The sequence below is a fragment of the Lissotriton vulgaris genome, chromosome 9, assembly GCF_964263255.1.
Source record: "Lissotriton vulgaris chromosome 9, aLisVul1.2, whole genome shotgun sequence".
Classification (NCBI taxonomy): Eukaryota; Metazoa; Chordata; class Amphibia; order Caudata; family Salamandridae; genus Lissotriton; species Lissotriton vulgaris.
The window spans coordinates 742,900,351-742,914,381 of record NC_141697.1 but is presented as its reverse complement, the minus strand read 5'-3'; the positions used below and the strand labels follow the sequence as shown (position 1 = coordinate 742,914,381).

At 44.3% G+C, this 14,031-nt stretch overlaps 1 pseudogene; it reads right to left on the bottom strand.

Annotated features, from left to right (window-relative positions):
- Nucleotides 1-4,957: 4,957 nt before the first annotated feature.
- Nucleotides 4,958-6,348, bottom strand: LOC147692207 (18S ribosomal RNA; annotated as a pseudogene).
- Between the last annotated feature and the right edge of the window lie 7,683 nt (nucleotides 6,349-14,031).

Below are 14,031 nucleotides of genomic sequence, written 5' to 3'. Positions count from 1 at the left end.
CACTTTTCCCACAGGATCACCCTCATCTTCTTCTATTAAAGAAAGAAGGGTGGAATTTGCTCTGCTGGTGACCTGAGGAAATTGCTGCTCACTCGATCTGCCACCTTGCACCGATGTCTCTTGAAGTCGTGAGGAGTTGGCACCTTCTTCCCCTCTTGACCTTGAGTTAGAAACTGTTTTTGCTTGAGGGTCTTCGTTTGAATCTCCTGAGTCAGTGTCACTGCCATTTCCAGGGATGATTTTAGGTTTTACTATTTCTTTTAGGTCTACCACAAGCTTTTCCATTATACCTGGGAGTGAACGGAGTTTCACCACTATAGGTTTACAGTCACATCCTTGCTGCGGGCGGTCTACAGCTTCCTGGGCCTGTCTGATCAGGCTATTTAGGTTTGAAATCCTGTCGTCGATTTTGACTACGTACACGGCAAGTGTGTTTAGAAGGCTGATTTGAATGTCCATTTTATTCGCCTGATAAGTCATTGCGTCTGCTGACTTTTGGAGAATGTCGAGGGCGGTAGCCCATGCCTTTTCTTGTGAGGGGACCTCGCTTTTGTCCTGCCTTGGTGTTACTGGTGGCTGAGGATGTCCAGGGATTGTGTTCCCATGAGTGCAACATTTTTGCCCATTCCGTCGACTCGAAATAGGAAAGCTCTTTCATGCCTCCCTCTGCATCCTCTGTGTCTATTGTGATTTCAGTAGGCACAGGCTCATGTTTACTCACTCGGTGTTAGTCCTGTTGGTCAGTCCCCCCCCCCCCAAAGGAGGTGCCTGCTCCTTCCGTCGTCAAGGCGGTGACGCTGCCCTTGATGGAGTAGGTCGCAGATTCGCCATTTTGACTACACAGGATGCATGCTGAAGCTGGCTTCAAGAAGCATTTGGTTGAAGTTTTCCAGATTGCTAGTTTTTTCTTCAGCTGGTTCTATATGGAGTTCCAGTGTATTGAGTGCAACACTGGATTTGGCGACTCCGGATGGTGCAGAGTTGTGCGGACGCGCTTTCTGTGTTGAGGGGGACTTCCTTGCTGGGCACACCCTGGCCACGGTTCGATCTCCCATAGGCGGTTTAGTAGTAATGGTGCCTGACGTGTGACTGCATTGAGGGGTCCATGGCGCCCCGTTTGCTACATGGGCACTGCCCTTAATGGTAGTCACCAGTGGACTTAGGGGGATTGGGAGACCCGTGATATTCTTGTTGCTAGAGAAGACCGCTGACCCGACGTCCTTTAGATAATTAAATTTTGTTGTTATCTTTTACTGATTGCCAAAAAGTTTGCAGGCCGTCATGTCAGGACACTTCCTGGTGGCTTGAGACGTGCTTTCAGTCATGGTGTCAGTGTCGCTCAGCAGCAGATTAGGTGACTGCTCAGGGTCCAAAATTAACCTCGCATTTTTCCCTCTACTTTTCTTTTTTCTTAGGGGAGCCGTTGTCCTCACCCTGCCGGATCACATCTCAGGTGGACAGGGTATATGAGGAACGGTAGCTGTAGGAAGGCTGTAGGAAGGCACACTAGACTCCTACTGGAACTCTACCCTCGCTTCGGCTGCAGCTTCAGCCAGCTGCTACTGGCCACCAATCGCCGGTCACAGGTCTCAGGCCACAGGATCCTGCCCACACAGGGAGGTTTTCTCAAACTCTAACTCAATCCCCACGAACTCGCACACCTCGCCTCATTGCCGCTCTTCTCCTCTCCACCGGCAGCCACCAGCAGCCAAAATGAACAGAAAGAGCAGAGGGGGTTGCTTCAGGGCGGCGGCGGTGGCGGTGAAACAGTCATGGGCCTGCAGCTTGGTTTTGGCACAGACTGAATGGCGAGGGTGGTGATTTTTACTTATTTCGCGTCCCAGGATGCAGGTGGATGCAGGTGGACGCAAGAGCCTCACGGCTCGTGACTCACGACTCCCCCCAAACGCTACACTCCTACCTCTTCAGGTGTGTTCGTGTGGTGCGCGGCTCGTAAACGGAGCTTGGACCGGCTTCTCGAAACAACCGGCTGGTCAGCACCATGGCACGGCACGGCAGCACACGGCACACTCTAGGCGCTGCTCTCCGCTCTCTGCTCTCTATTCGCCTCCAGCCCTCGGACCACACAATGACGCGGCTCCCACGAACAATTGCTCAGCAGCGCTCAACAGGAAACAGTGGCCAGAAAGGAAATTAAGGTGGTTGGCACAAATGTAAGTGTGCAAGCCAGTGCTTGAAAGATTCTCAAAGGGTTTTAGAGCTTTATGCACTATTTCTTTGCACTAAAGCTTAATGTACTGACCAAGTGGGCATTAATCACAAAGTGGGAGGAGGTATTCTTTCAATAAGACAAAGGGAAATACCCTTATAGACACATTTCAATCACTTCACGTATGAAGGTAAATAAAAAATGTACTTGTTGCTATAGTTTTTCATTAATGTGTTTTCTAAAACACATTCCTTTACCAATATAGATAGCCAGGCTCACTATATAATACAACCGTTTGTTGATTCAAAGGCAGCATCACAAAAATATTCTCAGAAGGCCTTCGACCTCCAAATGAGTGTTAGAGGTAGTACAATCCTCTAAGATTGATGCAACCAGAGTACAAGCGCAAAATCCTGCTTACGCAGAAATTAGTGATTGAATGCATCATTAAAATAAAATTTCGGAGTAATTAAATGTATTAAATGACATTTCTGCACACGTAACCAAGTTATTACCGTGATGAAGATGGAGTAACTTGTCCTGCCCGAACTTGGAATGTGTCCAGCTTAGACCATTAATTACACCTCTGGACTGGTCCAGCTGATTCACAGGCCCTTAATTGATTGCTAAGCGGATGTTGTTTTCCTGGTTACAAGAGGTAGGGGGCTGGAACTCTGCTATTAACCCCGCGTGCAAGGTAATTCACGGCATGTTTATGCATGCTGCTTTTACTGTGATTGATTGTGTAGGGGAATATAGAGTGAACAATTTTATTGGAACCGACGGTACCTGCTACATGGATTGAGGAAACTCAGCTAAGTGAGACATGGACTAAACAGCATGCAAGGAACCTTAGTTAAGTGAGACATGGACTGAACAGACCGCTAAGAACACTAGTGAAGTGAGATATGGACCGAACCAAGCGAAAGGAACCTTGGTTATTTATGTGCGATCTGGAGTGAATTAATATTTCAAGAACCCTAGTTAAGTGTGATATGAACTGAAAAAAACTGCACGGAGCCCTGTTTGAGGCCAGGGTATACATTTTCGGGTAGTTGCAGGCAGCAGGTACTGGCAACTGAGCAAAGAGATGAACAGAACGTTTGGGATCACTTTCGCACTGTCACTGGAGGTGACTGGGCTTTTACATCCCTCTGCCTTTTTCAGTTCTGCTGACACAGTTTACCTGTATATATAATGCAGATTTGGAGCAGTCGGACACTGCAAGGCAGGGAGGATGTGCCTTGTTCCTGAGTTGCTGTCGAAAATCTGCATCTGCTGGCACCGTCCCAAAGACAAAGCGAAGATGGGCATAAAATAGACTGGCACTCTATCGAAGGTAGCCCTGGAGGTATGGCCACCTGCTGTAGAAATCAAAGTAAAATGCAGCTGGCATAGGATTGGAGCAGCCTGTATACGAGTCTTACCCTCCCATCCTTGAGAAATCAATCGAATTGGAGTGATTCCGTTGTGTAGTAACAACTTGTTCCTGCAGAAGTTTTCCGGACAAAACCCTAAATCCTCAACCCCTGCTACCAACCATTCAGCAGGCTCGTGAAGCAAACAGATATCAAATCTATCGGAAATTAACAAAAACCCACCCATCCCACCACGAAAAAGACAGCCATTGAGGCGGCACCTGTTGCACAGGTTCCTTCTGGGATAAAAATATAATGCAACTTCAGCAGTGGTATTCCTGTACAGGCAGTACATTAAAGCTCTTTGGGTTCGACTTTGCACCACAGAAAGCAAAGAATACCGGCATTAATGAATGCGTTTCACCTACAAAGAGCACATTACATGGACTTCAAGGCACTCTTTTCACCTTTTTGAATCACTTCTCCAAATCTGGGCTCTGTGGTTTAATACTCTCCAAACCATAACACTCAGTGGAAAACGCTAAGAAAAAAGCTGCAGAAGGGGTGCAAGAATGAAAACGAAGGATGTTGTGTATCTGCCGAGCAACAAAACCTGACAGCCCCAAAACATTTCACTTCTCAAATCACATAAATGTATGCAGAAAATGCCAGTTGGTCAAGTCCATGTGAAAACGTCTCACCTGCCCCCTAATATATTATTTTGCTGCATTGCACTACACAAGTATTGTGTAACTAACTATAATATGGTGAAGGTTGAACCTTCATGTCCTGTTTGTGGTATGGGGAAATTGCAATTTCCGCCAGTAGAGAAGCAGGTTATCCCTTGTTTTTGATCTACTGACACAACCACCACTGGGGTGCGCACAAGCGGCCAGGGCCATCTCCATTTTTGCCCCTCGAAGTGACAGCCACATGTGAGCACTAAGGTTAGCACCCAGAGTATCTCCAAGAGGCATGGTTTCTCTACCAAGAGGAGCCATTTAGTTCACTTATGGCCACAACTGGTTCCAATCCAGGCCACTCTGACGCATAGGGCAAGCCACTCCTTGATCGCTCAAAGCCTGGGCGGACCTGGGATCAGGCATGAGAGGGTCCAAGTGGCAAGATCTCTCTCTTTTAGGCCCTGCCCATGGAGGTACTTCAATTTGGTTCCCTGGAATTGAAAAGGGTGTGCATGGGTTTTATCTGGGGAAGGCTTTCAGTATCATCTGGCCGCTCCCAGGCATCGCTGCCAGGAGCCCTGTTCCTGGTCCTTCTGGGTTTCTTGAGGTCCTCCTTGATAGTGAGAGGAGCTCTAGCCAAGTGGCCAGCACACAAGGAGAGGTACAGAGCCCTGTGCCTGGGTTCTATCTGGAAGGCAGCCCTGAGGTTCACTCTGATGCCATCCACACTCTAGCTGCTCCGCTGTTAATGATCCTTTCGCAGGTTCCCCTATGGAAACCTTGTTACAAATTTACTTCTACTAAGTAGTGTAGTTTGATCATCTTCTCAGCCCCCCACCATGGCCATTTCCAGCCCCTGTTGAAGCTAATCCAAGTACCTCACTAAGCCATCCAATCGGTAGTAATGACAGGCAGCTCGCACATGGGGCAGGGACTTCAACAACGCAAACTTATGACCCACACTTAATTGGAATTCTTTGTTAATGGGAAATAATTGTGATCCCCAATCCCTATCACAAGGTAGGTTCCGCAGGTTAACCGCAACTGTTGCGATGAGTAGACACATTCTGATCTATTGATTGTGAAGTGGATGCAGCTGACATCTAAGGGCATCACAAACTAATTATTACTCAATATTGTGTGCCTGAATGCCACTTGTCCCTTTAAGAAGCTGCTCGCAGTCCATTGGAGGTCATGTAACTGGTTAGCATGGAGTCTTTCTCTTTATCTGAATTAACCAGAGAAGTCACTTCACCAACTAAGAATGGCCATGCACCACTACCTATGTACTCATGAAAGAGCTATGCAATTGTCAATCCATTCCAGGGGTAGGTGGGATTTCTTGTGTTGAGTCAAATTAAGTGACAAGTTCCACTCCTAATGGTACCCCTCCATCAATACTTTCAAGTTTAAGCTTTGCAATTTTACTTCCCTTGGAACCCAAAGACTCTGGTTTCCCAGAAGCTGCTTGGCGGGTCATGGGAATAACGCCACCTGATTGAAAGTCAACAATAGCAAGATCCAACTCTGAGCTTTTTAAAAGAACAGCTTTAATATACGTGATTGGAGCTAGAATTACAGTGGCTGCTGGCACCACGCTTGCCTTCCCATGGGCCCTCATTAAATGCTTACAGTGTAGTCATTCCAATTACAGGTACAGGGCTGCGAAAGATGCCTGCACTGTTATTTTTCATCACTACATCCTTAAGCTGGGAATGCATTTGGTACCTTCCTTGGATGTGGTACTCGGTTCCTAGGCTGTCTCTTTAGAATTGAACCCTGATTCCAAGCTACCTGTAGTCACCATGGTAGGCACAGAAATTACTATAAACAATTGATAGGGTAGACATCCAAATGAATCCCTGCTATCATGGGATAATGTGATCAGCACAAGAATTTTTAGCGACACTAAAGCAGCCAGACAAAACTAGATTGGTCATAATTTGATAAATACATGCATCCTGGGAGGTCAGAGTTTGTTGGTATTTTTAGCTCTAGAATTAGCAAAGTTGAAGGAACCATAACTGATTTAATGAGCCATTTGCAATTTCACTGTACTAGCTGTGTGTCCTTACACATGCTTAGCTTATCGTAATATTTTAGACAAGCATATGCTACCCACAAGGTCAATCAGGAAGCTGTACCGGCAAGAGTAGGAGTTGCACACCAGTCCTAGAGTGACCATTTCCCCCCTTAGGAGCATACATGGGTAAAAAGGCCCTGACAACTACAGACACTGTTTGGACAGGGTGATCCCACTGGCACCTGCGTCCCTCTCTACTCTGTGACGATGGAATGGAGAGGCAGGGCCTAGCTGCAACCTGAATAAGGCAAGGACACCCCAGGAAACAATCATTCTGAGTTGCTGCAGAAATGCATTGGTTAGAGAATGGGCAATGGAATGGTAAATTATGCCAGGTGTATAACCACAAAACAATCCATAAACTCTAGTCAGACCACCAGGGGGCAACATACAAGGCAGCTTAATTTTGATCCGCTTGTTGAGGAGGACCTCTTTAGAAATGGGCCTCCCAAATAGTCACCCTCTGAAGTCAGATGGTCCCAGGCAGGTTGAAAGCTCTGTTCTTGACACAACAGCTGAGGCTATCCATCCCAAAATGGGCTAAGTATGCCCAATTAATTATAGTACAGTGCTAGCTAGACCATTTTAATTCAAGCTGCTCAGCCGGGGATGTCTTTCTTCAGAAACTCCACCTGTTCTTTGGGAAGCCTCTCTTTTTCACATGCTTATGAGGCAGGAGTGGAAGGCAGCTAGGGACCAAGTACATTGATCTTACTATTATGGAGGAAGGCTACTAGACAAACTTATAATCTGTGGACACCAGATGACGGGGGCATTTCAGATTAATTTGGAGGGGTGCATAAAAAATCTGCAGGTTGTGGCTCAGACTCTGGGCTTGGCCTGGGGCCCTGTCAGGCACGGGGTCCCCTATAATGGCCTCACCTAGTCCCCATTCAGAGCTTTTTACTCCAGCAGAGCAGGGAAACACCTCTGGCATGTAGAACCTTGCCCTGGGCATTCTGACACACAGCAGCTTCATGCATGGACCCAAGTTGCCAGGTGCATTTTCCCCAGCCTGCCAGAGCTATGACACGTAGCCTGGTCATGGCTTTTTACCTCAGCAAAGCAGGGTGCCCTCTTCAGGCCAGTGGAAGTCTATATTGGGTAATCTGCAATGCAAGAAACAAGCATATTGACTCCATGGTCCATCTGGCCCACTGGAACACATGCATGGGGCCTGGCAGAGTATTTGACCCCACCAAACAAAGAGAATTGCCATCTAGTTGCTTGGATGGTGATTCCAGAAACATTGCACTGCCTGAACAGAGCAACCAGATTGACAGCAGGTTACCTGCACCCTTGTCCTACCAATATGGAGAATGACTACTAACCATTCTTCTAATCTGTGCACACCAGATGACAGAGGGGGCCATTTGAGCAGTTGTGACTCGGCATGAATCTTCAAGTGACCCCTCGTCCAGATATCTGGGGTAGCCTAGCCATCTGGTTGCACTGCTAATTCTTATGGGGTGCTCCTCCAAATGGCTCACCTAGAGCACATACATCTGGTTGCTCTGTCCCTTCTAGATTGCAGTTCTGCTTAAATTGAAGACTTGGATGACCTAGTCAGGCACTGGTGTGCCCACAAAGCCCATCCCTGAGCCCTGCTTGAGCTTTTCATCCGGCAAATAAAACAAGCCCTCTCCTAGCCTGCAAAAGTCAGTCAACAGCAACCTGAGACTTGGTGGCTCAGCAGATGGAACCAATTCCTAGGGCCCTCTAACAGAGTTTGCCAGTGCTCTAACCCCGGCCGGTCAGGGCTATCCAGTCCAATGAAGAAGGAGAGCCCAGCTCAAACCTGGAGAGGTCTGTCCTGGGCACTCTGAGACACAGCGGCTCAGCACATGGTCTCAGTCAATGAGGGCCCTCTCCTGGGACGCACTTTAGCTCTGACTTGGAGCCCAGTAAGGGCTTTTTTCCTGGAGAAGCTGGGGAGCTATTTAAATAATATTTAATATTGTAATATATTTATATATAGTGCTGATATAAGTCTACATATATATGTTTGTATATGTTTATATATCCATGTAAATAATGTAAAACTATAATTAAAATATGAGCTACTGAGCTGACGAGCTCTGGTTGATGCACCTGCTCCGATCGAGTGGTACAAGGACCTGAGAAGACTTTGGGCACCATTACCAGCATCCCCAAACAGAATGTGCTGCTCTCTACTGAAGAAGGACAACTATCCTGGAACACGTGTCTAGAGATACACAGCCCTGGCTTCCCCAACTAGGGTGAAAAACTAAAGCCTAACACCAAAGTGTTATCATGCACTGCATTTACTATGATGCATCGGGGCAAACTGAGTGCTGGTATGTGAGACAGTGTGCGCCCACCCTCCTCCTGTTTGAAAAGACTCCCTTGAGCTAATGAGCTGGCAAGCTCTGGTTGATGCACCTGTGCCCAGTGAGTGCTTCAGAGACCTGAGAAGACTTGGGCAGCATTTCCAGCACCGTCATAAAGAATGTGTTGTTCTCTACTGAAGAAAGACAACTATACTGAAACACGTTTCTAGAGATACACAGCACTGGCTGCACCAACAAGTGTGTAAAACTAAAGCCTGACAAAGAAGTGTTATCATGCACTACATTTACTATGATGCATTGGGGCAAACTGAGTGCTGGGATGTGAGGCAGTGTGCACCCACTCTCCTATTATTAAAATATGTGTATTTTACATTATATAAAAAAATGTTGGTTCTTTTTAAAATGTACTACTATAAAAATATTTGTATATATATCATAAAAAATATTAACAAGTAAATGGCAAAACATTAAAGAAAAGTTACCCAATAAATTAAATACAGGCAATCTAAAATCCTAAATAAAAGACATTTACTAACAATATTATGAAGAAGAAAAAAGGACACCACATGGATTACATATCCCATAATTCTAGGCACTTGCCGCTCACTCACCTGCGTGTGATGGACACAAAAGAAGAGATGGTGTGTGTAGTGGCCGCTTCGCGACAGTATGCCTTTGATGAAAAGCGCAATGCTCAAAAACTCGTCGGCTCCCAACTGTTGCTTATGATGCATGAAATAGAATAAAGCACCTCTTTCATGGACTTAACCTGCTGCAAGTGTACTCTATCTGGGGCAACCCTTTTTTTCTCACATAATTCGGCCCGGCCCAGTCGAGGAGTGCACCACCGGAAGGAGGGAATCGGGTCAGCGACTTTCTCACAGAGTAAGGGTAGGTTTTAAGAGGAGCAGAGGGGTACTGTGTGAAAAGTGAGGTGATTCTGTTTTGTTTCATCAGCGGGATGTGTTATTTGACTGCATTGAGGCGGCAGACAACAAGGACACCACATGGACTACATATCCCATAATTCCAGGTTCCAGGCACCTGCTGCTCACTCACCTGTGTGTGATGGACATAAAAGAAGGGATGGTGTGTGTAGTGGCCGCTTCATGACAGTGTGCCTTTGTTGAAGAACACAATGCTCGAAACGCGCAGGCTCCCAACTGTTGCCTATAATACATGAAATAGAATAAAGCAACCTCTTACATGGATTTAACCTGCTGCAAGTTTACTCTACCTGGGGCAACCCTTTTCTTCTAATATATATATATATATTCACTGAAAAAACCATAGGTTTCACACCAGTTATAGTTAGCTGGAAATTTTACTGACATAAAACCATTGAAATTCCCACGTTATAGTTAGTCGGACTCACTATAACTTGCGCGTGCAATGCACTGCTGATGACATCACATATTACATCACTCATGACATCACTGATGACACCATCCAGTGAATATGTGTCTTTCTGAAAAATAAATATTAGTGAGTTATGTTTAAATATTTAAATACATATATTAGTGTTTCACTTTGTGTATAAGTGGCTACATGTGTTGATAAGTAGCTACATGCGTATGTATATGGGTTATTTGATATTTTTATTAGTATCAGTTTGAGTGTCTATATGGTTTGGTGGGGGTATTACTTAGCACATAGATGCATGAGTGACTGACTCTTTGTTTGTATGTGTTTTGAAGACAGCATATGTACAGGACTGTATGGGTGGATGAGTGTCTATATGTGTTTGTTAGTGAGTGAATGACTGTCTCACTAGTGTCTTTATCAGTAACTACATATGTTTTAATCTAGTATATGTGAATATTGATGTATATAAGTGAGTATATGTGAGAGTAAGAGATTGTAAGAGTTCCTGTTTAAATAAGTATGTGTTTCTATAAGTGATTGTTTAAGAGAATAAATATGTGTAATTTTCAATAGAAGTAAGGTGGAAGTGTGTGTATAACTCTATATTCAAATAAATTGTTGTTCAATAGTTTATTTGCACGTGTGAATATGTGTGTGAGTAACTTTTGGATGAATGTCGGTGTGTAACAGGATGTATAGCTGTATCTCTTCATATGATGAGTGAGTATATGTTTGAGTGACTATATAGAACTGTTGGTGAATGAGTGGATGTGTATATAGATAGTGGAAGTACAGAATTGCTTGTTGTAACTGATATAGGTATGTCCATTTTTAAAACATTTCAGTTTCTATTTTTGAATATGTGTCTCAAGGGTTACTTTACAATGAGAGGAGGTCTGTCACTGTGTCACAAGGATGGTGTCATCAGTGATGTCATGAGTGATGTCACTCACCATGTCATGAGTGATGTAATATGTGATGTCATCAGCAGTGCATTGCACGCGCAAGTTATAGTGAGTCCGACTAACTATAACGTGGGAATTTCAATGGTTTTATGTCAGTAAAATTTCCAGCTAATTATAACTGGTGTGAAACCTATGGTTTTTTCAGTGAATTTAATAGGTTTTTTAAATGCTAATTCCTAACTATAACCGGTGTGAAACCTATGGTTTTTTCAGTGAATTTCATAGGTTTTTTAAATGCTAATTCCTAACTATAACTGGTGTGAAACCTATGTTTTTTTCAGTGAATTTCATAGGTTTTGTTAATGCTAATTCCTAACTATAAGTTTCACTTTATAAATAAGACTGTTAGCACTCTAGTTGTTCTTTTTAACACTCTGGTACATTCTGTCATTGGGCTACAGTTGGGCTACATCTAGTTGAAATTTGGGCTACATTTACAATTTTTGGTCTCTGGTGGCCATCTTTGGGCTACATTGGGCTACTTTGGGCTACATTTGGGCTACATTTTGGCTCTAACATATATTAAGCCCAATGTAGCACAATACATATTTTTATAAAGTTAATTTTTTTACAAACCACTTCAGAACAGGGCTACCTGTCCCTACAATTATCCAATTTTTTTTTTTTAATTTTTGGGGGGAGCGCTCCCAGAGCGCGCCCCGAAAAGCGTAGTTCTGAAAAGCGCCCCCTGGCGCGCTCCGGGGAGCGTCCCGTGAGCGCCAATATCGCAAACGAAAACATGATCGTGACGTTCGCGTAGCCGCGACCGCGTGATACGCACGGCGTAAGCGCACCCGGAAGTACTCGCGCGAATACGATCGTGCAACGTAGGCGTCTGACACGCTTACGCGGCGCGCCTCTGGCCGCGCCCCGCGGCGCGTCGCGTAAGCGCGTCGGGTCATGTGACCAGAAAATAACACTTTTCATTGGTTCATAACAGTTTTGGTTTCATAATGATGAAGCCCATGGTCATGTGACCTGTTAATAACACTTTTCATTAGTTCAATAATTATTTTTTTCTAAATTTAGAGAAACCCACCCATTTCTCTCACTATTGATTTGCACTTGGAGAAAGCAAGAGGTGTTTTGTGAATTTTGAACTCATACTTTCCTGATCTACAACAATGACTGCAAGGGAGTCCTCCAGCAGTGATTCAGATGGATTTGTGCAAGAGGACCCTCCTCACCAGAAAACAAAGAACCACTTCATCTGGAAATTTTATGACATCCCTGAAGGACAAAAAAAAGTTAATGCAAGTAAAGTAACTTGTAAAATATGTGGAAGTATTTTATCCAGAGGCAATCCTCTAAAAAAATACAGCTTTGGAAATGCAAATTTAATTAGGCATGTCAAAAGAAGACACCCCAACAATTACTCCAGGGAGAGTGTCAGGGAGCTGGCAGAGAAGGCACGAAGAGATGGCAGCAGCACCTCCACTGGTGGAGCAACACCTTCAGGTTCAACACGTGCAAGAATGGTCCCTAACATCCAGCCGGTATTTGCAGGAATAAAATTTTTATGCAAGGACTGTGACGAACTACTCTGTTACGGGGAGCAGAGTGTTGAACTCATTGCAATAAAGAAACAGGAACACCAATGCTCTCCCCGTCCCTAAATTTTCTCATTTTTTTGCTCCTGTTGAGCATTTTCTGAATCCTTGTTTTTGTTTCTCCCCTGAAAAAAAACCAAAAAAAATATAAAATCGTTTCAAAAAGTATAAAAAAAATATAAAACAACAAAAACAAAAAAAGTTCTTTTCAGAACTACCTCCAATTTATAAAAAAATGCTATTTTTTTTTTAAAAAAGTGTCATTCTTTTTCTCAATCGTACGCTCACCGGTGCGCGTACCAGGCGCTCCCTCGGCGCAAATTAAAAAAAAATTTTTGGGGGGGCCCCGTACGGCTTTTTTATGACCCCCACATCAAACCTAGGGGATCAGGGGGGGTGTACCCTGCCCCCTTTTGCTCATTTCCCCCTTTGATTTTTACCACCTCAATCCTACCGAGGTACAAGATGGCGGCCGCTGCGGACTGTTTCGAATGTTTACAGACACCCGAGAGCCAATCAGCTTTCCGTACGCAAGTCGCGTGGCGCGCTTTGAGCGCTCCCCTGCGCGCGTACCGGGGCGCGGCTCTAGATATATATATTTTTTTGAACCTAAATTACTCAAAATCCACTGGAGCACATATCTTGAGACATAGCAAAGGCACATCGGGCTACCAGTCCCTACAATTTTGCCAAATTTGGTGGAAATACATTCAGCCGTTCGGGCTAAAAGTGAAATCGACCGCCCTATGAAAATTAACATGGGGAAAACGCGTTTTGGGACCCCCCTTTTATCTCGTCCCCCGCTTGCCGAATCCCCCCCAAACTTACAGGGAAGGACCGGAGCTTGACGAGGCCATTTTGAGGAAATTTTCAAGCAGATTCGTCAACCTGTGCCAAAGTTATTCCAAATAGAATTTTGAGATTTAACATTGAAAAAAATCCTAACTATAACTACCTACTGGCGACTGCCAGTAGGTAATATATATATATATATATATATATATATATATATATGGTATGTGAAGCTCCCAAGATTAACCAATGCAGCAAAATCAGCCACTCAGGAAAACAGGAACCAGCAAGACCCAAAGATGGTGCGAATTTTCTTTTTATTAAATGTTAGCCCAGCACCAGTCCGCCATGACGCGTTTCGGCTAGAGATAGCCTTGATCACATGACATCGTCATGAGGGCTGACCACCCATTTAAAGTGCATTGTGCCATCACATGTGATAGAAACAGACAAAATACTCTCAATGTTTCCATACAAATGCAACTAATACATTACGGCATGAATGCCGGTATTGCACAGTGTCAAATTAGATCTGGAATTGCAATAAAGTACAATTAATATTGACCAGGAAATGACTCTCAGGTAAAAAGAATGCAGTATAAATATACATGGCAACGGCTACAAAAAAACTTTTAAAATAGTATAAAAGTTAAAAGCCGAATAAATAATTATATACAATTAATATATAACCATTAAAATACCAAAACCCACTGCTAATATGAGCAAATGGAAATGTGCAAAATTGCTCTAACT